This window comes from Bubalus bubalis, chromosome 19, assembly GCF_019923935.1.
Source record: "Bubalus bubalis isolate 160015118507 breed Murrah chromosome 19, NDDB_SH_1, whole genome shotgun sequence".
NCBI lineage: Eukaryota > Metazoa > Chordata > Mammalia > Artiodactyla > Bovidae > Bubalus > Bubalus bubalis.
In genome coordinates this window covers 20333860-20360339 of record NC_059175.1, presented here as the reverse complement: position 1 = coordinate 20360339, position 26480 = coordinate 20333860, and the positions used below count along the sequence as shown (strand labels likewise).

The following is a 26480-nucleotide window of genomic DNA, read 5'->3' as shown; positions in this document are numbered from 1 at the left end:
TACAGTTTTCACTCTGGCAAGGGACTGATTTCCAAAGGCCAGAAGATTGAAAACTGATAGAATGAACAAGAAGAAATAGAAAGATTTAGGAAAAAAAGGAAACAGTAAGCTATACAGTTGGTGCTTCTTACTTCTTGTTACTGTGAATGCTTCAAAGAAAGACATTTCCTTATAATTTGTAACTCTATTTCAGATATTGGAAAATAGATGCATTATACATATTTGAATCATTGCTTGGCCTTGAGTCCTTTCTTTAAATGTCAGTAACTCGATTCAAGGATGAGCTGGTGAAAAGTTGTATTCAGCAATTATTTGTAGTGGATACAAAGACTCAAGAAATGTTTCTTAGAAAACATTGAAAAATTTAGGTTATAAAGACTTTGAAAAAGAAAAGAGAAATTAGGTCTCTGACTCTCGAAAACAATCAGCTGGGTGTCAGATTTCATTCTGGGTTCTTTTAATATATATGGAAATTATTTCCTCAGTCAGTAGTGTCTTCATAATCAGATTACGAAACTTTCACTTTTTATCTTGTGCAGCTCATTATAACTCATGGTTTCATTTTTAAAACCAAAATTTAAAACTAGGTTATATTTGGAAGCAGTGCTTTGCTTATAAAAATAAAAACTGGTGCCATCACATATAGATCTTGACCAGCATCATGTTTTCAGGTCCACTAAAAGGTCATAGTTGAGACAGGAAGCCTAAGATATAATTGAGGAGTGTCTATTTTGTTCACCACCATATCTCCAGTTGCCAGACAGTTCCTGAAGACACGTAGTAGGCACTCGATAAACATTTTTTGAATGGCTCTTGGTATCAAACATGAGTTCAGTTCAGTTCAGTTGCTCAGTCCTGTCCGACTCTGTGACCCCATGGACTGCAGCACGACGGGCCTCCCTGTCCATCACCAAGTCCCAGAGTTTACTCAAACTCATGTCCATTGAGTCAGTGATGCTATCCAACAATGTCGTCCCCTTCTCCTCCTGCCCTCAATCTTTCCCATCATCAGTGTCTTTTCCAATGGGTCAGTTCTTCCCATCAGGTAGCCAAAATACTGGAGTTTCAGCTTCAGCATCAGTCCTTCCAATGAATACTCAGGACTGATATCCTTTAGGATGGACTGGTTGGATTGTCCTTGCAGTCCAAGTGACTCTCAAGAGCCTTCTCCAACACCACAGTTCAAAACCATCAATTCTTCGACACTCAGCTTTCTTTATAGTCCAACTCTCACATCCATACATGACTATCGGAAAAACCGTAGCTTTGACTAGATGGACCTTTGTTGGCAAAGCAAACATGAATTACAACCAGCAAAATAGCTCACTGAAGGAGTAGTTATAGAGCTAAGTCAGGGAGGCTGAGAGGAGGTCAGGGAGGCTGAGAGGAGGTCAGGGAGGCTGAGAGGAGGTCAGGGAGCAGAACACAAGATAGACTAAGGCAAAAGGTTTGAACAGGAGCCATAAATGGGGGTTTATGAGGAAGAGGAGAGAGACTTTCTGGCATTACATATAGTATATGAATGAAGAGCTTATTTGACTGACTTGACTTGTATTTGTGAAATATTTAATTGTTTCTCAGAATGCTGAATTAAACATGCTATTTACATATTTTTAAATAGAACTGTGTACTAATGATTTAAATGTAGGTCAGAGGTGTAATTATTGATTTTCCTTAATTCGAAGCCTCTTGAACATTGCCATTTTAGCTACACTTCAAAACAAAGTAGCAGAGTTAAGCATAATAAATTGTGAAAGTAAATGTGGAAATCGGCTTGCAGGCTCAGTATAATTACTTTGATTTCTGACTCAGGGAAATGTTAAGTGTATTTAGAACTCTAGACTTTTCCTAAATTGGTAATAAAATTAATTCAAAGTTTGAAGGAAAAAAAAACCCACTTTAACTCAGACTAGGGCTTGAAAGTGAAATTCAAGATAACTCCATACTGAAATCACCTCTTTAGCCTACTTAATAACTTTCTGTTTCCCTTATTCTGTAAATATTTAGCAACAAATCTGTCAACTTAGCAGTATCCCTAGCAGAAGAAATAATGACCCCGTTCACAGAATACTACTGCTATAACTTAATAGAACTGCAATTCAGTTCTAAGAAAAGACCTTGGTATCAGCCCCCAGTGATCCATAAAGATCTGTGATCTAAGAAAAGATCTGTGATTGTCTTGGATAAAAAGGGTTCAGAATCACAGTGCAGGAAACTCATTGAATCAACTGCAGGGGAAAAAAAAGATGTTTGCAAAGGAAGAGACATGTAGTCTATGCTGAACATTTGCATATGTTCATCTTAAACCCTTAATCCTCAAGGTTTTCTGAGGTACCAGCAGTGATTCCAATCAATGAGAATTCTCAATAGTTATCTCTTTTGGTTGATTCCAAATGGGAACTGATTGCTGATGGACTTTCTCCAGCTATTTAGTGAAGTGAAAAAAGAAAGAGATATTACAGCTTTGGGAAAAAGTATAAGCACTGAAATTCCCCTTACTCGATTTTGCTCAACTTTATTCGTCCTCAACTACCTAAAATGCAGATTTATTCATCAATTTAAAATATAGTATGTTACTTGAATAATGTAATCATATACCAGCTTCTCAAAAGATTAAATTATGGAAATTCACTCCCAATCTGAAAATAGTTGTTGATGACTTAACTCCATGTAAGGAATGAGGCTAAATGCCTCATGTCAGTTGAGATGAGAGAGCCATTATTTTAGGATCCCAGGCAGGGTCAGGTTTAACTTGAACCTTAAAGAGTGAAAAGGGATCATTAAAAAAAAAATGACATTCCTATTAGAAAAATGGTTAATAGGGTGTTTTGAGCCTGCTTAAACTTCCTCCAAGATTCATAAATATTCATTGAATCAATTAGTTATTTGAAGCCTGATGTTTTGCTGCTGAAGGAAAATAATTATCTGCTAAGGTGGGTGTCCTGTCTGAAGCCTGCATTTATTTTAAAATGTGTGAAGGAAAGTAGTGGGGACTATCATTTTGATCTCTGTAGAGGCATCTTTTAACTGAACTATAGAATTAACTTTTTCTGACTCAAAAGAAGCAAGATTTTTTTTTAAAGGAAAGAGATCTCACATGCTTTTCCTGATTCCTGAATCATGGATTTTAAGCAGCCATTTCTTAAAAATAGTGTTCTCATCCATTTATAAATAGAGTAAACCCTCTACTACCCATTATCTAGTTTTCCAGAACCTCTAGCTTTCCTGAAATTATTCAGATCCAGAAATAATCCTATACCTCCAACTCTCCCCCGCACCTCCAGTTGCTTTTAAGGCAGGAAGGGGACTTCTGAGCATCTGGAAGGGGCAGCATTTGGGAGAACTGAGGCTGAGCAGAGAGATGCTATGAGGGTTAGTTTAGTGTCTGGTGTACCCGGGCAGAGAAGCAAAAGGCCGAGGCCACTGACTGACCCTGTACCGAGAAGGCATCAAGACCAGAAGCAGGGCGGGGAGTGATAAGAGACAAGGACTGAAGAAACAGAATGAAGAAGAGCAGTGGTGATGGTCAGTCATGGATGCACCGGTCATCATGGGGCTGATGGACAGATGGATGCCGGGGAAGGGAGCACAGACTACTCCCCAGACTGTAGCCCTTTACATGTTTCAGCATTGAAAGGTTTTATTTTCTTTGTTCAAGAGAGGGGAAGAATAATTGCTAGCCAACACCAGTGGGCCAAAATGTGTCAGATGCTGGATTCCAGCTGTCTGGGGAGGGAGGGGGAGGGCTAGAGGTTGGGGGAGGGGGTATGTAGAACTGGGACAAGTAGATTCTTCCATCTGAGAGAGGAAATCATGTGCAAGCTATTTGGGGAAGCCTTCCATCATGAAAGATTAAAAGCTGGCATTTACAGGGTTAATTCTCATCTCTGTGCTATGCCGAGTGAAATGTACAATATATTCTATTTCTCCCTGGCTGGGACTTGGACTTAACAACACAATTATTATACTGTCCATGTTATTAACAAAGATCCCGTAGAAACATGCTAAATAATTTATGTAAGCAAAGCAATTTAACAATTGTGATCTAGATAACACTGTCAGGGAGGCAAGCTTTTTATTATAGGACTAAGTCTTATGTCTTATTATGATTTCTGGTTCAGCCTTTCCCAACTCAGGTGCCTTCCACATGGCATATGTTAGAAAAATGCTTGCCGAAGTGAAAAGAGGTCAGGGTCAGGGTCACATTCAGCCAATCTAGTCAGGAGATACAAAGCAGAGAGAATCTTTGTCTGGAGTGGGGGGGGGGGTGTCTGGCAACATACACCACCCCCTCCCCAACACACTGATGGTGGTAATTACCCCAGGCCAAGGATAAACAGGACAAATGTTCATACAACTGTGCCAGCCTCAAGGAGAGACAGCAGCAGAGGAACCAGAAATATTATTGTTTATATCATGTTGAATGCATTAACACTGTATTCCTTCTTGAAAGACAAGCAACTAAAGCACAAAATCCAGAATAAGAAATGACATACATTCTATGTAATATTTGTTACACTGAGCCCTGCCTGTGGCCACCTCCATCTTGGGTCACCCAGCATCATCCAGCATGCTAAATCTAAATCTGCTTGTGTGTTTTCTTGGCATTTCCCTCTGTTGCTCTCTCTCCGCGCCTCACACTCTCTCTCGCTCCTACATAAATCAATAAAACCTTTTTTGTCAGCCCAAGTTAAATTCCAAGCAACATGGGCAGGGAAACCAAAAAAAAGAAGAAAAAAAAAAGTGATAAAAAAATCAGATTGGCTTCAACATACTGAATATAAGACATAAAATTGGAGCTGAGACAGCTGACATGTTATTGACTGGAAATCATTCTCTGATCACTTATACAACAACCCCCACCCCCAAATGGCAGCCACACAAGGCTGTGACAAAGAGGGCTGTATTCCTGAGGATAACAGAAGGGCACAGGAGAATAATTTGCAGAGCAACTGAGAGACAGTGCTGGTTTCTAACTTATTATTCCAGGGCCATGCCTTTTGATGTCCTGATTTAATGTGGTTGTAAGCCTGAACTAATCTGACATAATAAAAACTTAATTGGCTACTTCCAATTAACATTTCCCTTTAATCTGGCTATTTGTTTTCCTCTAACATAGATTGCTGTTCCTCGGGGCAGGATACACTCTGTGTGTTGTGCATGGTGAAATGATGTTCGTGTTTAGGGTACAGTTATGAACTGTAAGTCACTCCGAGTAATTGCGTGTCTGACCACTGAAGTGGCCGTATCTCCTGGGCTGCTGCCAGGCCAGACGGCACTGGATGTCAGGATTGAGAGCAGACAGGGTGGGCGGGAGGAGCTGGGGGCATCTGGATAATGCGGTGTTTGGGGAGGGGAATGCCTACTGCCAGGGCTCCTGCTTCTCCTCGGTGATGCTTCTGTCAGGCAGGGGAGGCTTCCAGACTGAAAATTCCCAGTGGGCAAGCATTTTGGAACCCAAAGAACTGCTGAGTATGGGGACTTCTGAGTAGTGTGCATTAGTATGCAAACTTTCCATTATAGCTGATTTTATTATACTTTCCTTTTTGAAGTTAAACCATTTCTAGCATGCAAAATAAGGTTTATGAATTTATCATTCAGATTAATGTGGTATTCATCAACCCATGAAATATTAAAACCTATACAAGTAGTTAATGAAATAATTTTTATTTTTTGTAATTATTGATACATTTTGATACATTTTTACCTCTTTTATTTTTTAGCTTTTTGTTTGGAAATAATTTCAATCATGGATAATTTGTAAATATAAAAATAGTACAAAGAACACCCATACACTCATATACCCTTTACCTAGAATCACTTGTTAACATTTTACATGGTTGGCTCTGTGATTTGTATGCACTCTTTCTCTCTCTGGCTCTTCCTCTCCATATGCATTATGTACATTTTATTATACATATAATTTTATTCTAGAGGAACTGGAGGTATGTTACATATTTCATGGCCCTTTACCCCAAACATCAGTGCACATGTTTCCTAAAACCATAAACACATTTAACATTGATAGAATTCTCTCATCTAGCCTATCTTTTTAGTTTTTATCAGTTGATCCCACCAGGGGTCCCCAAGCTCTGGGATCTAATGCCTGGTGATCTGAGGTGGAGCTGCTGTAAAAACAACAGAAATGAAGTACACAATGAACACAGTGCCCTTGAATCATCCCCAAACCTCCTCGCTGCTCCTGGTCTGCGGAAAAATTGTCTTCCATGAAACCAGTCCTTGGTGCCAAAAAGGTTAGGGTCCACTGCTTTATAACATTCTCCGCTCCGGCAGAAGATCCGGTCTAGGGGCAGGGAGCACATTTGTTTGCCACGTGTCTTTAACCTCTTTCAACATGGCTAAGTTCTGCAGCCTTTCTTTGTCTTTTCTAATATTGATGTTTTGGAGATACCAGAGTATCGCCACCTCTCCCCATTTTGAAATAGCACATCCCTCACTTGCCTGATAGCCCCTCGTGATCACGCTCAGGTTAAATGTTCTTGTCTGGAACACTGCACAGGTGATGTTGTGTCCCTCTCAGGCTATCACATCTGGAGGGACACCAAGTGCATCTGTCCCTCTATGGTGATGTTGACTCTAATCAGCCAGTCGAGTGTTTTTTGATTTCTCCACTAGATAATTACTGTTTAATTTTCTCCCCCATAACTAATAAGCTGTCTGTTGGGAGGCACTTTAAAGCCATGCTAATAGCTAATTCCTCATCAAGATTTCCCTCTAGGTTTAGCATCCATTGATGCCTCTTGCCTGATCCAATCTTTAATAAAATATGTACAAAATTAAGATTTTCCAATTTCAGCACTTCTTCCACATCTGCCACCAGCTCTCAATATTCTACTTGAAGCAAAATTCTCCCATTTATTTATTTATGTATCTGTTTATCATCAGTATGGACCTATGAATTCCAGTTTTCCCAATGGTTTATAAACTGGAAATAGAATTTTAATTGAATGGTTTATTTACTCATTTATTCAGTGATTATTTATTGAGTGTCTATAGTAGGCAAGGCACTCTGATACATTGTGGTGATGCAACTGGGAGCAAAACATAGATGCAACCATACTTCCCCATTTTTTTACAGATATATTGTGCCTGTAAGTATATCCAGAAGTTTGAAGACAGCTACAGTCTAGAATGACTTGTCTATCAAACACCGACATGTTGAGAACTGTCCTAGATCTTGAGGGTACTGAGTCCCTACCCTCAGGGAGTCAAAGGAGGAGATATCAACAAATAAGTACATAATAAGTAAGGTATCAAAAGAGTTACTGGTTCTGAAAAAGGCTGTGAGAGAAAAAAGAAAACAGAAAAACAGGAGCTAGGATAGAGGATGATTCCCAAGGTAACACAGAGGCTGCTGCTGCTGCTACTGCCAAGTCACTTCAGTCGTGTCCGACTCTGTGCGACCCCATAGACGGCAGCCCACCAGGCTCCCCCGTCCCTGGGATTCTCCAGGCAAGAACACTGGAATGGGTTGCCATTTCCTTCTCCAATGCATGAAAGTGAAAAGTGAAAGTCAAGTCGCTCAGTCGTGTCTGACTCTTAGTGACCCCATGGACTGCAGCCGACCAGCTCCTCCATCCATGGAATTTTCCAGGCAAGAGTACTGGAGTGGGTTGCCATTGCCTTCTCCAAACACAGAGGCTAGCCATGATTAAATAGAATGGTAGGAGGACAGCTTCATAATGGTTTCTCATGAATGTTTGAGTGGTGTTTCTCTGGGCGGATGTTCAGTGCATTTTTCTCTTCTTTTTCTCTTCTTTTGCTTTTCCATGATCTTCTAGCTTATTTGCAGCAGCCTCCCAAGGAGGACTGGAGCATACTTCTACTGTAGCACCCTTTGTAGGTGCAGCCTTTCGATTAGAAATTTCCCAACTGTCACTGCACATCAGTAATTTTATACCACAACACAAAAAACGACCAAATAGTGTGGTACATATATACAATGGAATATTACTCAGCCATAAAAATAATGAACCTGGGTCATTTGTAGTGATGCAGATGGACCTAGAGCCTGTCATACAGAGTGAAGTAAGTCGGAAAGAGAAATATCATCTATTAACACATATATATGGAATCCAGAAAAGTGGTACAGATGAATCTACTTGCAAGGCAGGAATTACGATGCAGATGTAGATAACGGACATGTGAATACAATGGGGGGCTGGGGGGTGGGACCAATTGGGAAAGTAGTATTGACATATATACTATACAGCACCATGTGTAGGATAGCTAGCTAGCAGGAAGCCGCTGGAGGGCAGGGAGTTCAGCTCAGTGCTCTGCAAAGACCTAGAGGGTGAGAAGGGGCAGGGGAAGGTGTAAGGGAGGTTCTAGAAGAAGGGAATATATGGAAATATACACACATAGCTGATTCACTTTGTTGTACAGCAGAAGCTAACACAGCATTGTAAGCAATTATACTCCAATAAAAAGAAAATGAACACATAGCCAAACCAAGAGAGTTTACACAAAATAATACCACCTACAGCAAACATTTAACAGACATTTAGTAAGAATGCACTATGTGCCAGGTCACAGAAAACAATGATGGACAAAACAGTGCCTCTTCTCAGGGGAATGAAGATTCCAGTGAAGGATACAAACAAGTAAGTAGGCAAGGTTCTATGACAGGTGTAACCACAGCGCTAAGCACGGGGCCCCGGGGGAGGTTATGCAAGAGAATTCCAGCCCAGACATGGTGGGGGCAGGGCAAGTAGGCAGGAAGTGAAGCCCATATTTAATGGTACAAGTTAGCCAGAGACCACCAGCTATTCCCTGCATCCAGGTGGCATGGGTAGCATTGCCATGACACATCAGACACCCCGATTCCCTAGTTCCCCCCTACGCGCCCAGTGCCTGGCACATGGTAGATACTCAGTAACTATTTTGCTAAGAGTCAGTGTGTACATGCATGAGAGTGAGTTTGTCCTCAGAAGTAAAGATAACCTTGATAAAATTCAACATAAAATTCCTTATAATATTTAGCATATTTGATTCTACTTTCTGTACTGTCAACTTGACACTTGCTGTAGCTACATATTGAAGAGGAGGATAGAACAGTCGTAGAGCCTGCTGCTATTAAACTATTTCTGCTGATGCCTGTAAATAGATGGGTTGTAAAACACATTATTTATACCTGGAAGAACTGACTTCACTCATCCATTTAATTTTTCCAATTAACTGAAAGCCAGGTGACTTGGCTTTGGTCCGCCCTTTGTGGTCAAAATTTAGCATCACAGTCCTGATTAATTAGTGATAAGTCATTTAGCTTAAAAGAGCATAAAGTACATGATGGCAAATTTAGATGATGAAAATTAGGCCACAGAGTAGCAATGCATTCAAGCGCTGCTCTTTGTTATTAAAAGTATCACTGCTAGAGTGGAACTAATAGAAGCTGCATGGGGAATCCAAGGCAAGGGTTCCTGACCTAGACCAGAGACCTATCCCATCCTGACTCCCAGCCCCCAACCCTTTACTTGGGACATGCCCACTCAGCTTCCTTGCCATTCTCTTTGCTGTGAGGAATGTGCATCTTTATGAGTAAGATAAAGGGCATCGTTATCAAGATAAATGCACAGTGGACTTGTGTGTCAATAAGATGTTGGTGTTTATTTGTATGAAAAATTTAGCTTGTCATCCACCATGACTATATGGAAAAGTCATGAAACTTTTGGATTATAACCTCCTCAGTATAACAATAGGGGTTGAAAGTGCGAGTCCTGAAGTTAGACGCTTGGATTTAGTTCCCAGTGCCACTACTTAACGCTTTGCATCAGATTCCTCATTGTAAAATGGGAATTTCAAAAGTACCTACGTTACAAGGTTATTGTAAGAATGAAATGGTCACTATATGTAAAGCACCTCGGCGCAGTGACCCACTGATGCTCTCTAAGGCTCCTTTCAGAAATTTTGAGTGTCAAGAATGGGGTGCCAGAAGCCTAGACTTAGCACTCCTGCTGGGATGTGAGCAATTATTAACCAAGAAATTTGCCTGTTTCCCCTTCTTGTATGGTGTTCAGGATATTGTATAACTGGTTAATATTCACAGGAAATAATCTGTTATTGACAAAATATACTTGAGAGCCCATCATGGACCTAGCTCTGTGCTAGATGCCATGGCTCATCCAAGTACAGCTTGATTCTGCCCTCAAGGAGCTTGCAATTTAGTTACCGGAGACATGGAAAGGACACGTGTCTACCACCACCAGTACAACAGGCCCAGTACTTAGTACCACAGGCAGGGGAGACTGTCAGTGAAGAGTCTTTAGAGAGATGAGTATTACTTATATATCTTAATTTTCCAAGGAAAAACATTATGTATGCATTTACAGAGCAGTTTATATAACAGTGTGAGTTACATGATCCCATTCTCCCCCTCTCCTCTCTCTTTCCCACATATGCACACACACACACACACGGCAAGAACACATTTAGACGGATACACACCAAACTGCTAATTGTGAACATCTCTGACAAAGGGAGTGGGTCTGAGAGCAGAGGTTACGTTCTGCTTTTTTTATTTCTTATATGTTGATTGAATACTTTTTATAATAAATGTTTATTATTTTTAATCAGAAAAAACAGTGTAATATTTTCTTTTAGTAAAAATATATCAAAGTCCCTGAAAAAGTTCCATTTATCTCTCACAGTCATGATTTTAACTTGATAGTCATACAACTTGTTCTTCCATTACAAATGAAAATTATGCAATTCATTAATGTAGGTATTTGCAATACTCACAAACACTGTTTGTCATTTTGGAATGATAAACAGCTTAAATCCATATACTACTTGTGCTAAAAAAAAAAAAATTTCAGGATCTTGTTTGATAAAGAATTTAAACTGTTTCCAAGATAACCAATCATATCTCTAGAAAGATTAACCAAGCTTGTACCTCCTTCTTCATTTTGAATGCTCAGCTCTTGTCATTTCTTCATGGAAACCTGAAACTTTGACCCACCTACCCACACACACACATAGACACACACACAACTTCACATTTTACTTGCTTTCCATCAAGGACAAAAGGTACAACAAAACTAAATATATGCCTATTGATCTTTGAACTGTTTACTGCAGGCAGCTGTTTCATGATCTTTTCTGTCTTTATATATCATAAGCAATGACAACCAAATGTTATGTGATTGTTCACAGAAGAAGCATATTAATTTTGTATGAATTCCCAGGTAACTGTTCTTAAATTTATGACCTTTCTTCTTGCTTTTCTCCTGCATAGATATTGTTTTTTTTTTCTTTTTTTTTTTTAATTATATTTTATTTTTAAACTTTACATAAATGTATTAGTTTTGGCAATAATATCCAGTAAAATATTAAATTTACAGTTTAATTCTCTTTACCAGAACTATCCGGTAGCCACATAACTAATTTTTAATTCCCTCTCAGTCACTTTTTAATAGCAAAAAGAACTATGTAAAATTAATTTTTAAAGTCTTATATTTAATGCAAGTTATCTAAGATATTACCATTTCAACATGTAAACAATATCAAGATTATGATTGAGATATTTTACACTTTTTTTGTATGAAATCTCCAAACTCCAGTGTTCATTTCCATGTACAGTACATCTCAGTTTGGCGACTGGGAAACCCCAGTCGCCTTTTGTGGCTGAAGGCTCCCATATCAAACAGCTGAGATCGAGACAGTGGCTGTTACTTTCTTAAACCTGCTGTTATCACTTTATTCTTGGCAGATTTAAAGGTACAAGATATTTCATAAGGTTTCTTTCCTTCCTAAAATTTAGTTCATAATTGTGTCAAATTGCCTTCCTTAATGGAAAATATTTTATTTTTACTTTTCATCACTATTTATTTATCCTTTTGATGGATTTTTCCTACCAATAACTAGCCTTCTAAGGAAACTACAATATAAATACTTCTTATTTAGTATCTGTTAAATGATTTTCAGCAAAAGGTATAGTCTTGACTTTTAGACAGATGTAAAGTGAATGCATTCTGAAAAAGTTATTTTACTCATATGAGCGAAGTAAGCAGGTGTTATAACTGTTTCAAAGGAAAAGTCAGAAAAGCATGAATTTATATGGAGGTAAACAATGGTGAGATGAGTTGCAAAAGGGAACATAGCTGTTTGTCCCACAAGAGGGAAGAAGTCAGTTAAATCACTACCAGGTAGGACTGAGCTCACAGTCAGATACTTACATTTACAAAGAGTTGCAAATTAGCTCAAAGACATTGAGAAGAACTAGAATCGGATAACCCAAAAGGGTATACTGTAGATAATGCAGAGTTATCCATTAAAACACAAAATGGGTTTTACAAATCAAATTAGTAAATCTTGATATATTATTGGGTTGGCCAAAAAATTCATCTGGGTTTTTCTGTAACATGTTACAGAAATGAACATTTTGGCCAACCCAATACTTTTGTTGACTATATGTTGCTGAAATGTGGTTATAACATATCATGAATATACAGAATATACCTCCAATGACAACAGTCTATCAGCATTAACTACATTTTATGTCTGTTCTCATTAAATTATATTTATTCAGTTATTCTTACTTAAAGTTTGAAGCACATTAAAAATTTGTATGCTGCTGCTGCTACTGCTGCTAAGTCACTTCAGTCGTGTCCGACTCTGTGCGACCCCATAGACGGCAGCCCACCAGGCTCCCCCGTCCCTGGGATTCTCCAGGCAAGAACACTGGAGTGGGTTGCCATTTCCTTCTCCAGTGCATGAAAGTGAAAAGTGAAAGTGAAGTCGCTCAGTCGTGTCTGACTCTTCGCGACCTCATGGACTGCAGCCTACCAGGCTCTTCTGTCCATGGGATTTTCCAGGCAAGAGTACTGGAGTGGGTTGCCATTGCCGTCTCCAAAAGTTTGTGTATCTACATCTAATTTGCTATCTGTTGTTCAGTGGCTAAGTCTTGTCAGACTCTTTGCAACTAATTATGGAAACTAAGATACATTTTAAAAATTAAATTGGCTCATTATCTCCTCTTGTCTCTAGGTTTACCATCTGCTTCTATAAAACCTTTTATTATAACTGATAAAAGGTTGATATTTTAACTAAGCTGAGGTTGGCTTCCTCTGTATTTGGAACAACTTGTGTTAAGAAACTAAAGAGTTGGTGGGGGGTGGGATGGGGAATAACAAGGAGAAAACAGATAAAATGGTAGACCCAGAGAACCCACATTATAAATATTATGACTAAAACGTATCTGTACTTAGGCCTTTGAATCTGATAATCCATTTAAGGCTACCTTGGCATCAAGCCCCAGTTCTGCTTTATTGTAAACTTAGGCAAGTCTGAAAGATTATGCTTCATTTTTCTCTTTGATGAATCATAGAGTGATATTAGATGCTTGTTAACCACCTCCAGCAATATGATTCTTTGAAAGGAAGATCTCTAAAAGTGCATTTTCACCAAAGCACCTCCCCCATAGGTATTAAAACAATGGGAAACAGAATCTGGCCCCATGCTGAAACCAGCCTTCCAGCACTAGATAAGTAGGTTTGGCTCTTTCCAAGCAGTCTCCCTGCCCTCCTGGTGGTGTCATCCAACCCATATGATGAGAGTTTGCAGGCTGTTGCAAAGGAACAGATGACCAAGCTTTTGCACATTCTGCGGGATTATCGCTCTGTTTCAGCTTTTACTGAAGAAGTTCCCATCTCTCAAGTTCATAAGATAGACAGTGAATAAAAATTTGCGTTCCTATGATTTAGAAATGAAAGCACAATGATTTAGAGAAGCGGGAAAAGAAATACAGCAGAACGAATATGCCAATGCAGGGAGAAATGGCTGGTGGCATCCTAACAGGACATATGGGAGTGTCGGGAAATTCCTGTGGGACAGGGTGACAGAGCAGAAGAACAAGGGATGGGAAGTCAGGAGCTGCAGGGGCTGCACCCAGCTCTGCTAATTCTTACTCATCCTCAGGGAGCCTTGCCAAGCTTATCCCAGGTGTGGTCATGTTCCTCTAATTGGATAAGCTTTTATTTTTAATTAATTCTTTTAAAAGTAAGAAAAAATAGCATTGGGGAGTATTAAAATAAATCAGCTTTTTTTTTTGGCAAGCATCAAACTTTTAGATCCCTTGGTAGAACCCAGCTCATAAATGTGTAATGTAGTGTGTGCATCCTCAGTTGCTCAGTCACGTCTGGCTCTTTGATCCCATGGACTGCAGCCCACCAGGCTCCTCTGTCCATGGGATTCTCCAAGCATGAATACTGGAATTGGTTGCCATTTCCTTCTCCAGGGGATCTTCCCAACCCAGGGATTGAACCAGCTCCCCCTGTATTGCAGGCAGATTTTTTTTTTTAAATATCATCTGAGCCACTAGAAAAGCCCTAAATGTGTACTGTATAGATATAGAAAAGAAGTGTCAAACTTCAGAAAAGAGGAAAGTCCCCTTCAGTTTCTCCTTCAGCCTGAGGACCAGGACTCTCCCCTCTGTGTAAATTTACAAAGGCCTAGCTTCCTGAAGATGTCTCTGGATCTAACCTCCATCCCGTGTGGCCATGGTCAAGGTCTGTAGGTCAGAATGCAGGGCGGTATGTGCAGCCGGGCCATGACATTTAGAAAGCAGCTGCTGTGTACCTATGTTGGGGGCTTTCAGAGTGAATATTTCCATGGAGTGGTTTTATCAACTATTTCTCTTTTCAACACTTCCTATTATCTGTTATGACCTTTTTCCTAATAGAAAGAAGTGTTAAGGAGAACACTGGCCTTAAGAATTTCTTTTTCCAATGCATATCATAGCTACTATTTTCAAGCACTAACTTTTTTGGATAAAATATACTTTTGAAATACTGTATTTCGAAATTCAGTTGACTCTCTTCAAAACTGTCAAGAAAACCAACTTTTAAAAGTGAAAAAAAAAGATAATCTGTTTTTAAAAATGACAGATTATGTACTGTTTGGGGGAAGTAAAGTTAATAGTGAACAGACCCCTAACTTGCTAGGCACAGTAAATGCATTCAGCCAGCACCTTCTGCTCCTACAGTGGGATCAGGCCCAGAGACTGCCTTTGGAGGCCTGGACTATTAGACTATCACTGGCTTTTCCATCTCCACCTCCCTCAGCTAACGTTTTCCTTCCACTTGCTTTACTGCAGATCAAAGAAGAAATGGTCGTGTAAAAGTTCCCTACCATAAGGCTGTCTTTCTTTCCTCTTTTTAGTTGGATTGTCTATTTAGAAAGAGAGCACATATTCATTTTGGAAAGTGTAAATAATTCATCATCATGGATAAAGAAGAAAGCACAGATGCTTGTAATCTTACCTCCATTGATATTTCTTGAAAAAAATTCCATGCTTCTCTTTTTAGAGAGCTGTATAATTTAATGTGAATGGAATGATACTGAACATATTATTTTGCAACCTGATATTATTATTATTCAAAAATACACTGTGGGGATCTTTCCATGCCAATCTTTCTTAATTGACATCATCCTTTTCATGGTCATACAATATTTCACTCTGTGATACATCAGCTAGCATTGATCTAATCAGCCACTTACAGATGAACATGACAGCAAAAGATGAAACTGAAATAAAGTGCATAAATAAGACTGTAGGTCCAAGGCAAGAGTCCAGAGACAAAGCTATCCAATAGTGCCAGATGGAACTATGCGAAGATTAATGCCAAATCCAAGGCAGCAAATGATCAACTGAGGAGATGGAATATCCAGATGTTCTGGCAGTGTTAGAAGAAGGGGTTGTTGTTATTATGAACGTGATGCCAGAGCTCCTCTATGAACCAGAAATTATTTGTGGGGTTCAGAGTCTAGGAAGTAAACATAGCTCAGCTTAAGATATAGTCAGAGCCTTCAGACTAGATAATGGCTTAGTGCAAAGGTACAAAGGCAATAAGACATACCTGTTAGGCTGTACACACTAGTGCAGGCTATGATGTACAAGTTGATATCCAGCCAGGAGACACAGGCAGGAGCTGATTCCCAACATCCAGGTGAGGGGCCTAGGTTCCACAGGGTGTGAGGAAGAGGTAGGGAGTAGACTTCAGAGGACTGAGGACAGCATCTCTGAATCTGATGCATGAACATAGGACCACAAAACCTGGGAGGAGACACAGGACAGGAGCTTTCAGAACTTTGCCCTGGAAATCCAACAAGTGCTCTGGATTTCAGAGAAAGCTAAACACTGCTGATGCTGCTGGCTGAAGAGAAAGCCAGGTTATCTGTGATGTCTTCACAACAGACCAACACTTTGTAAAGAAGGTATGCAGTTTTCTAGTGAATAGAAGAGCTGCAGACAGCCAGATCTCAGAAGTCAGGCCAAAGTAGCTCGCTAATTCTCAGCTAAGAAAGGTGGGCTGAGCCTTTGCCAAGCCATCTAGCTTTATCCGGTTCTACAGTTCTAGTGGGCACCCAGCCAGCACATCCTTAGCTTTATTCTACATGCTTTTTTTTTCATTCATTCATTCTTTCAATAAATATTTATTGAGCACCTGCTGTGTGTCAGACACTCTGCTCTGTGCTGCAAACAGATAAATAAAATATAGCCCTTGCTCATTTCAAAGAAAAAGAGAAATCATACTATACTACAACTGTGAGAGAGAGTCTATAGAGAAGTTTGAGTTGAAAGAGGAATATTTTTATGCAGAAAAAGACGCATCACTTTACAAATCAATAGGAGACTTGGGGTGGGAGAGATAAGCATTGGGCTAATATTTCAAATAGTACTTCTTATGAACTCAGTGGCTTCAAGGCACCAAATTAGTTAAGGTCATATTCATACTCACCAAATATTTATTAATCACCTACTATTTGCCAGACATTATTCCAGGCCCTGGGGATACAGTAGAAAGAAGAGAGACACTGAAATTTATGGCCTGGTGGTAAGGGAAGAAAATAAACAAGAAAAATACCAGTGACAAGGGCTATGCAGAGAATTAAGTTATAATAATGTGAGAGGCTGCTTTAGCCTCAGTGGTCAGGCATGCCTCTTTGAAGAACTGATTTTGAAGCTGAACTCTGAATGGAAAGAAGGATTAGTGCAAAACCTCCAAGCCTGAAATGTATGCAATAAGCCTGTAGGAACAGCAAGAAGAGGCTGTGACTGGAGTAGAGGGGTAAGGGGCAGGGTGGCAGGGGGAGAGGTCATTGTGGAGGCAGCAACCGGTCATGCACATGACTTTGAGGCCTGTAGGACATGGGGAAGAGTTATGGACTGAGCAGGCAGCACGCCCAGTTACCTAGGTACTCAAAAAAAAAAAAAAAAAAAGGAAGATTCTTGATCTGGGTACTTCTTGCCCTGTAACATTGATGGCACCACTGAGTAAATTCCATTTTGTCAGAATCTGATTTTAGGAATGCATTTACTGCATTTTCATACCTTAGGATCTAGTCATTCATTTCACATAAAATTTGTAAGTGCCTACTAGGTGGAGAAGTAGCAGTCAAGGGGAGGTGTGAATGACAAGAGGCTGACCACGTGAAGACTGTCTAGGGCTGGAGGAGCTTTCCAGGCAAAGGAGGGAACAGCAAGTGGGAGAACTGCAGCCAGGAGCCTGCTGAGTCCAGAAGGGACTAGAAGGCCTGGGTGGCTGGGGCCCAGAGGGCAAGAGCAAGAGTGTTAGAGGTACAGCATCTGGTTCAGAGGGCTTCTTAGGCCGTGGCTCTTCTGTGTGTTACAAGAGGCTGAGGTAGTGTCCTAATGCTTGCATTTTGATAAGATCCCTCCCACTGCCATGTAGAGCTTAGAGTGTGGGAGCCCAAGAAAGGAAACCCAGAGACCCCTGAAGAGGCTGAGACCACAGTCTGTGTAAGATGTGATGTCCACACGGGCTAAGCAATGGCCTTGGGGGAAGGGACAGCAAGCAGATTTAGAACAGATTCTGAAATGAACCAGGCAGGATATCACGATGACAGAATAGAGCAAGAGGAACCATGAGTGGCTCCTGAGTTTGGATCCTGAGCTCCAGGGCAGATGATGGTGGCAGTAAGTTGGGGGGTAGACTTCAAGAGGTCGGCTTTGGGCAGCAGTGAGAATCAGAAGAGGGTTGAGGTAGCAGTGTATGGGATATATTTTTGATTGCTCATATTTGCAATTTCCACCAGACATCCAAGCAGCAGTGTTGAATTGGCAGTTAGATATTTGAGTGTGGGGCTTAGGAGAGAGGTCAGGGTTAGAGATGTATGCAAGGGATCACCAGCATTAAAACCCTGAAGCTTGTGCACACTGGTCCTTCCTAGCACAGACTCAAGAGAGGGTGCTGAACACACCCTGCTCTCTTCCTCATGCTCTTCTCTGGGAAAGTAAATGACATTGGGAAACAATCTGCTTTAAAAAATCAAGAGGATCCAAGGGACTTCTTGGTGATCCAGGGGTTAGGACTGTGCCTTCCAACACAGGGAGCGCAGGTTCAATCCCTGGTTGGGGAGCTAAGTTCCCATATGCCTCACGGGCCAAAAAACCAGAACATGAACAATAGATGCAACATTGTAACAAATTCAATGAAGACTTTTAAAATGGTCTACATTTTTAAAATGTTAAAAAATAATAAATGAATAAAGAGAATCCAGACAGCCACATTTTCAGCAACAACCAAAAAGAGGCATTGTCAGAGTTCGATGTGACTTGAGAAAGCTTCTGAAATTCTGACCTAATCTTCCAGTGCATAATTTTATTAGATATGGACCTTTTATTTCTTTCTGCTTTTATGAACTGCCTCTTCAGTCATATGAGGATGTAGCTGAGGATCCTCATATATAACTTGTGCCAAGAGGTGAAATAGTTTATGCATGTTTCTTTGAGAGAAATTTAATCATCTGCATGATTCTTCAAGATATGAATTTACAGTTAATATTCTCCACCAAGGAATATTAGTAATATAAAGTATTTTGATCAGATTATTTCTGATAAAATAAGAAAGTCTGAAGGGTGTTAATGAAAAACAGTAGCTAAATCACACATAAAATGTGCTTATACCTTAAAATCACATTCTGTGAAAACAAGAATAGGCACATCTAGCTTTTAGAAAAATACAATGTATGGACAACAATGCTGCTATTCATTATGTAATGATAATTGTAATTATCTCTGCTAGGTTGTTTCTATGTAATTTAATTATTCACTCTAACACAGAATAATATTATTAAAGAATAAAGATGGTAATTTTTAATATGTTCTGCCCCGGGGTGAGCGTAGGATGTTTAATTAATGAACCACCCTTTCTGATACCTTATGGATGACTCATTGATAAGATGTGTGCAATATAGCAGGCTGTTAGGTGTTCTCCCCTGCTAATGGATTATTCAAATCATTTTCTCAACCAGAGTGGAAAAAAAGTCACTGTCTGTAACCCAGAAATGATATTGGCAAAGAAGCTGAATAATCAGCAGAACAGCTTGGAATAGTGTTCGTTCTGGACGACTGACAAAATACAAAGAGAAAAAAAAAAAAAATCTTCTTTCGGGCTTGATGCAAGGCTGAATCCAGTTCAGATTTTCTTGAAAGTGGCCTACTTCTTTGCCTCAGATGTTTCATATTTTTGAATGTTTCTAAAAGATAAAGTTCCCCGAACCTATTATAAGAAGAAGTCTTTAGTAAAAGGCATCTTACCAGTATTACCGTTTTCCTTCTTTCAAGACCATGGATCTTTTCAAACCTTTAGCAGAAAGAAGTAAAATTAGAAAAGCTGCCACAAATTTTATCCTACTCCACAGCCCACCCCAAACGTGGGTTTATAACTAATATTTGTTATGATTAACCATAATAATTTTTTGACCTTTATGTCATTTATATAAAATTAATATGAGGTGGTTAAAGTTTGGGAATAGATTGGATTCTGAAAGACACACACACATGTATGCTCAAACACACAAAAGCCTACGTGTCTCAGGATAATGAATACATCCACATTTTTAATTAAAGAAGAATGACCCTAAATATTTAATAAATACTCTAAGTGCTTTATAAAACACTAAAAATGTTTTGCTGCATATGTCATCTGGCCTCTATAGCAATGAAAATGTTTCACTATTATAGGATCTGACCATATAGGGGCCAGACTTCCAAGTTTGGTATGAACAGCTCCTGCTTTAACAGGAACAATTAGGCAACGTGCACATGTTTTCATAAGGACCAAGATCATGGGTAAGCTACTAAAAAAAATCACTCAGCACTTGTTTTTTGGAAAAAAGCATAATGTTAGATACTGGCTAAGTAATTATGTTGAAGTATGAATATATATTTAATAATTTATATAAGTGTAGATATACATATGTAATTGGTCCTGCTTTAAAAGAGATTCCAATCTGTCAAGGGAGAAATAAATATTTAACTAAATGCTAGTGATTTAAATGAGATAAATTTCTCAAAACTCTTGGTTTTATTACATAATCTGTCAGAATCGTAGGCTTATTATTCTTTAATAAATGTAAGGAGAAGTGAAAATGCAAAAAGCTCCTTCTTTTGGTTGCTAAAAAATATACAAATATTTATATCTTTTAAAAACATTATGTGTGTGTGTGTGTGTTAGTTGCTCAGTTGTGTCTGACTCTTTGTGATCCCATGGACTGTAGCTCACCAGGCTCCTCTGTCCATGAAATTCTCCAGGCAAAAATACTGGAGTAGGTTGCCATTCCCTTCTCTGGGGGATCTTCCCAACCCAGGGATCAAACCTGGGTCTCCTCCATTCCAGGCAGATTCTGTACCATCTGAGCCACCAAGGAAGCCCCTTTAAAAAACATTTAGCAACAACTTTATAGACAAGGAAACAATTAGACAGTCAGCATTTCAGAAGTTAAAAGTTAAAATTGTCAAGATCTAGTGACCATCTCTGGAGTCCAGGTGTCCTCAGTAATTATTTTTATAAATAACATTTTCAAGGACAGGTTTTCAAGTAGCAGAAATCAGAAAAGAATGGTGTAGTTACAGAAGTCTCCACAGTAAGCCAGAGTTCAAGACTGATACTCTTGTGGCTGTTCTCAAGTTCAGAATTCTTTTTTTTTTTAATTTAATTTTTATTATATATTGGAGTATAATTGATGTACAATACTGTATTAGTTTCAGGTGTACAGCAAAGTGACCCAGTTATTCACACACATATACCCATTCTTTTGCAGATTCTTTTCCCATAAAGGTTGTTACAGAATTCTGTATAGAGTTCCCTGCATTATACATTAGGTCCTTGTTGATTATCTATTCTATATGTAGTATTGTGTGTATGTTAATCCCAACTCCTAATTTATCCCTCCTCCCCAACTTTCCCCTTTGGTTTCCCCTTTGGAAACCGAAAGTTTGTTTTTGAACAAATTCTTTTTTATTAAGCAAGATAGTTATGATTAACCATAATAATTTTTTGACCTTTATGTCATTTATATAAAATTAATATGAGGTGGTTAAAGTTTGGGAATAGATTGGATTCTGAAAGACACACACACATGTATGCTCAAACACACAAAAGCCTACGTTATGTAAATGTGTCTAAATATCTGTGTCGGCAAGGGAAATGGAAGCATCTCTTTTTCCTGAGATTCTTTTTACTAGAAGATGTTAATGGAGGAATTGGGCTCTCAAGGCTAATCACTAAAATCTTATTTGTTAGCATCAAGAGAAAAGCGAAGCTTTAAGAAACTCAAATTTGTAATATGAAACTAGCAATCATGGAATACTACTTAAATAGCAGAGATATGTGATGGACTTTGGTAACACCTAATAAACAGCACCTCCTGGAATTCACACCCTGACATGGTTCCCTCACACTGATTCTAGGTTTGGCCATGTTGACCACGTTGGGTAACAGAACGTTAGTAAGCATGATGTGAGCTGAGGTTTGGTAAGTGCAGCTTTGAATGACATGATCAGGAAAACTCACAGTTTTTATTTAACAAAAGGGAATTAGTGACGGTTTTTAAACAAAAGTGTTGACAGATTCAAAGTAGTGCTTCAAGAATAAGATTTGATTGTGGTGTGTAAACTAGAGTCACAGGGAGAAGCTTGGGTGGTGATCAGGGTAGAGAGAACACTTGAAAGATTATCATTCTCTAAGTTGGCCTCTGCATTAGAATAGAAAAGCAGACAATCAACGCTGAGATTTCTATTTATTAATAAAGGCCCACAAGAAGGGACTAAAGCACCATGGTGATGCAGTAGCTTTCTTTAACCACTAGGGGCAGGGGTGGACAATTCTAGCCAAGTCCCTCCAGAATGTTCTCCAGGATCCATTCATCCTTTCATGGTCATGAAAACAAAGACAGCAACAAGGCAAGCTCATGGCATTTGTCTTTTGGTTTTATCTCGTTTCCTGGCATCCCATGAAGGCGCACTCCAACTCATTCCAAGGACTCCAGAAATTTTTAAGTAATCTGGATGGCTCACTTCCAACATAATGATCTAAATTTGCATTCCCCTGATTTTCAGAATTCACAGCTCAAAAATCCTAAGTTGCTCAAACTTTACAAATAAGGCAAAGGAGTCATAGTTAATAGCATATAGAAAGCCATAAAAAGACAGTAAAGAAGTAAAATATTTTTAAATGACAGTCAAATGATGATGCATTCACATGACCATGAAGCCAAGAGTGAGAGTGTCAAGACCCAGGTAGGAAGGAGGCGCAGCCAGCAGAAGAAAGCACTGGATGCTTTGCACCTGACTTCCGGAAGTTACACAAAGAGGTCCTCCCGAGAGAGCAGCAGATTCATACTGTGCATCTGGGAAAGTGCGTCATCATAAAGATTTCAGATAAAGTCCTAAGAGGGACAGGCCAACAGTGGGATGCACCATCCTCCTCAGGGTGAACGGAATTTTGTAAACAGTCAAAGTGGAGAGGTGAAGGCAAGGTGAGCCTGGGACCAGGAGACTAGCTAGCTATAGGTGTGGCCCAGAATAGAGCACATACTAGTGCTAATTAGTGGCCACAATTACAGCACATGGAGGCTTGTATTCAGGAAGATGTTGGAGTCTTGTGTTGGCCAAAAAAGTTCGTTCAGGTTTTTCTGTAAGGTCTTATGGAAAAATCCGAACGCACTTTTGGCCAACCCAATAGAAGCATAACCTTGGGAACTCACATAGGGGACTCTCCTAAGTGGACTTGGAATCAGATGAGAGTCATCCTGCCTCAAAAGACTGAAGCTGCCTATTTCAGAAGCTGAATAAGTGAGAACTAACCAGAGTAAGCCAGAAGTGTCTGTCAAAGCATCATAGAATGGAAGCCAGATAGGTACCCCTTTTGGATAAGTCATGGGGAGGGAGGAGAGAAGAGCCCCCAGGAATATTTATCAGCGATTTTGTTACTCAGTTTGTGGAGTAATCCATGCTGGGTACACTTGATTGAGGCCAGTGCTGACTCCTGGGGGGAGAGGGCACAGCTGTCAATCAGTGCCATTCTTCCAAATCAGGTGAGCAGCCCCCGGGGTGACAGTGGGAAGTCAGGGCTACAGACTGACTGGCTGATTCCCCCACTCTCCAGTCCTCCCACGACACCCCCTCCTAGCAATCCCCAGGACCAATTTATTCCAACCATCTGCTTTTCTCCGCTTCTGTTCCCAGGCTGCAAATGATGCTGGAGAAATCAGATACCTGTGCCAGTTGGCACCAGGACAACCTCAGCTGGGCCCTCCATACTACTCAGCAATCCTTTCACGTGTCCTAAATACTTTCTATTTACAGTGCCTGAAGCAGCTGTTCCAAAGCCTTTTATTTTCCTCAAAATCCCTCTCTCTCTTCCTTTTCCTCATTCTCAGCTACTGACCCTGCTTCTACCTCACAGAGAAAATAGAGGGCATCATCTCTGCTCCCCTAGTCCCTAAGATAGTACCCCAAACACTGTGTGTGTGGGTGTGTGAGTCAGACTCAATTGTGTCTGACTCTTTGTGACCCCGTGGACTGTAACCTACCAGGCTCTTCTGTCCATAGGGATTCTCCAGGCAAGAATACAGGAGTAGGGTGCCATGCCCTCCTCCAGGGGATCTTCCCAACCCAGGGATCAAACCCAGATCTCCTGCATTTCAGGCAGATTCTTTACCATCTCAGCCGCCAAGGAAGCCCCCAAACATAGAAGGGGTGCAATAAATGAATGAGTGAATTTATGATGAATGATAATTGGACATGTCAGTTTCTCTTCCTTCCTAGCCATGTATCAGGACCTATTCTTGCTTCCATCATGCCTACATAAGAGAGAAAATTCTGTTTTTAAGGCCAGTCCCTCCAGTGAGGCTCCCAGTTCTGTCTGCCCCCATCTCTCCCAGGATTCAGCTGCAGTGCTGATGTCCCCCACCTTCTGTGTCTCTTTCCATCCTCTACACCTCAGCCCCCACACATGGACTGAAGGCTGTGGCTCAGTGTCATCCAGCAGCTATGTGCTGAGCACCTATTGCATGTAAGGCACTGCCCTTAGCGCTAGAGAGAGAGTGGTGGGCAAGGAAACAGAAAATAATCTCCTGCCCTTTAACGGAGGGAAGGCAGATCACATCCTAATGAAGGAAACAAGTTATAAATAGATGTGTACAAACGCCTTAGGGGAAAAATATGCAGGAATGGGGCAGAGAGTACTAGGGCAGGAGTGGAGATGATCCTTTATTGAGCCATCAGTAATGGGGGACACTGAGCTAAGATCTGAAGGCAGTGAAGGAGTAAGCCATGTGGAAAATCGGCATTCGAAACAGAGGGCACGCCCGGTGAAGGACCAGGGCCAGGGTGGGTGTGTCCTTAGTGCAAGTCGGGAGTGACTCAGAAGATGGTGGCTGGAGCAGCGTGGGGAGGGGACTGGAACAGGATGGGAGGTCAAGGGGACCAGGCCCGCAGGGACTTGGGGGTGCACTGCGGGCCTGGACTCTGGGTAAACTCAGAAGCTCAGGGGAAGGTTTCAAATAGAGGAATGACACTAGCTGACATAGTTAAAGATTCCCTCTGGCTACAGTATTGCAAATTAAAGGGGCAGAAGGAGAAACAGGAAGCGTGGTGAGGTTCACCCTGGCCCACCGTCCTGTCCTATCTTCATTCACTCCTCTCGGCTTTAGGTTTCCACTGCCCTTCTGAAAATACCCGTGGCTAAGGTCACAGATAAGTGCCAAATGCCAGGCCCTGGAGCTTCTGCTACATGTCTGTGCTCCTTTATGAAACCTCAGGGCCAAAGCAAGCCCACCTGTGCTCTTACCTGTTGCAGGTGCTGCCCAGGCAGAAGACCCCTCCTGTCTGGTGCAGGGGAATCACAACAGCCCTTGAGGCTTGACTCTCTCTTCCCCATCTAACTTAGAGCATTGTTTGCAGAGCAAAATCCTGTGAAGGCTGACAGGTGATGGGAACTGAAAGGACCCCCCCACCCCCCGCAAGACGGCAGACTTCTCACCTCCCCAGAATGGGCATCACATAGGCAGGTGGTTCAGAGCTGCCACACCTCAGTTTTCCTAAGAATCCCCTCATCTGAAGTTTTGTGTCAATTGTCAGCATTTTTAAATGTTGGTAATACACTTAAATTTTGAAAAACATTTTATGAACCAAACAAAATGTATTTATAAGTCATACGCAACCAGTCAGGCACCAGTTTGACCCTTAGAGGATTTTTTTTTTTTTTGAAACCTAATAAGCTATAGTGCAGGAAATAAACAAAAAATGCCTCTTCCTTTCTCTCTCCACCCCACCACTCTTTTCCCAGACTCTTCTGATGAGCCCTCTGCTCTTTTCCACACCTTAATACTGGTGTTGCCCCCAGAGTTCTCCTTACGCTTCTCAAACTATATGCATCAAGACTGCTCCTTTATACTTCTTAGATTTCTAAGAATATCTATATGCCAGTGATTTCCATATTTAAGAAGGCTAACCTGAGCCTCTTGCTTAAGCTTGAAAACCATTCTTCTCCTGATCTTGAACACCTGGGTGCCCCTGAACTTCTCACATTCAACTAAGGTGAAATTAGGGCCACTGTGTTCCTCTCAATATTCTACCTTACACCATTCCCCCTTTCTTTCCTCTGTGTTCCTCAACGTAGTAGCACTACCCGCTGAAAGAGATAAACCACAAAATCTTAATGCCTTGCCACAGTAAGACTGGATTGCTTGCTCCCCAGCCCAGTGTGGGTCACCGTCCGCTGCAGCCCCGCAGGGGTGGGGTGGTGGGGAAGTCCTGCTCCAAGCACTGCTCAGGGCCAGCCTCCTTCCATCCTGTGATGTGGCATCTTCAACAGCTTGCCTGGAAGGTTACTGCAGATGGAGAAGAGACAGAATGCACAGACCTGGAAGTGGGATGTGCATCACCTCTGCCCACACTGCACTGTGCAGATATTTACCCCCAACTAATTGCAGAAGGTCTAGGCAGTGACGGAGAAGGCAATGGCACCCCACTCCAGTACTCTAGCCTGGAAAATCCCATGGATAGAGGAGCCTGGTGGGCTGCAATCCATGGGGTCGCTAAGAGTCGGACACGACTGAGCGACTTCACTTTCACTTTTCTCTTGCATGCATTGGAGAAGGAAATGGCAACCCACTCCAGTGTTCTTGCCTGGAGAATCCCAGGGACGGGGGAG

At 40.8% G+C, this 26480-nt stretch overlaps 1 protein-coding gene and 1 long non-coding RNA gene across 7 annotated transcripts in view; one reads left to right on the top strand and one right to left on the bottom strand.

Annotated features, from left to right (window-relative positions):
- The window catches only part of RAB3C (RAB3C, member RAS oncogene family), a 306038-nt gene that overhangs the window by 180267 nt on the left and 99291 nt on the right, over nucleotides 1-26480 (top strand). The window lies entirely within an intron of this gene.
- On the bottom strand, nucleotides 15256-19626 carry LOC123330516. The gene is made up of 3 exons (XR_006546477.2): nucleotides 19580-19626; nucleotides 15876-16072; nucleotides 15256-15782 (listed from the first exon to the last, which is right to left on the bottom strand). It is a non-coding gene; the product is annotated as an uncharacterized LOC123330516 (long non-coding RNA).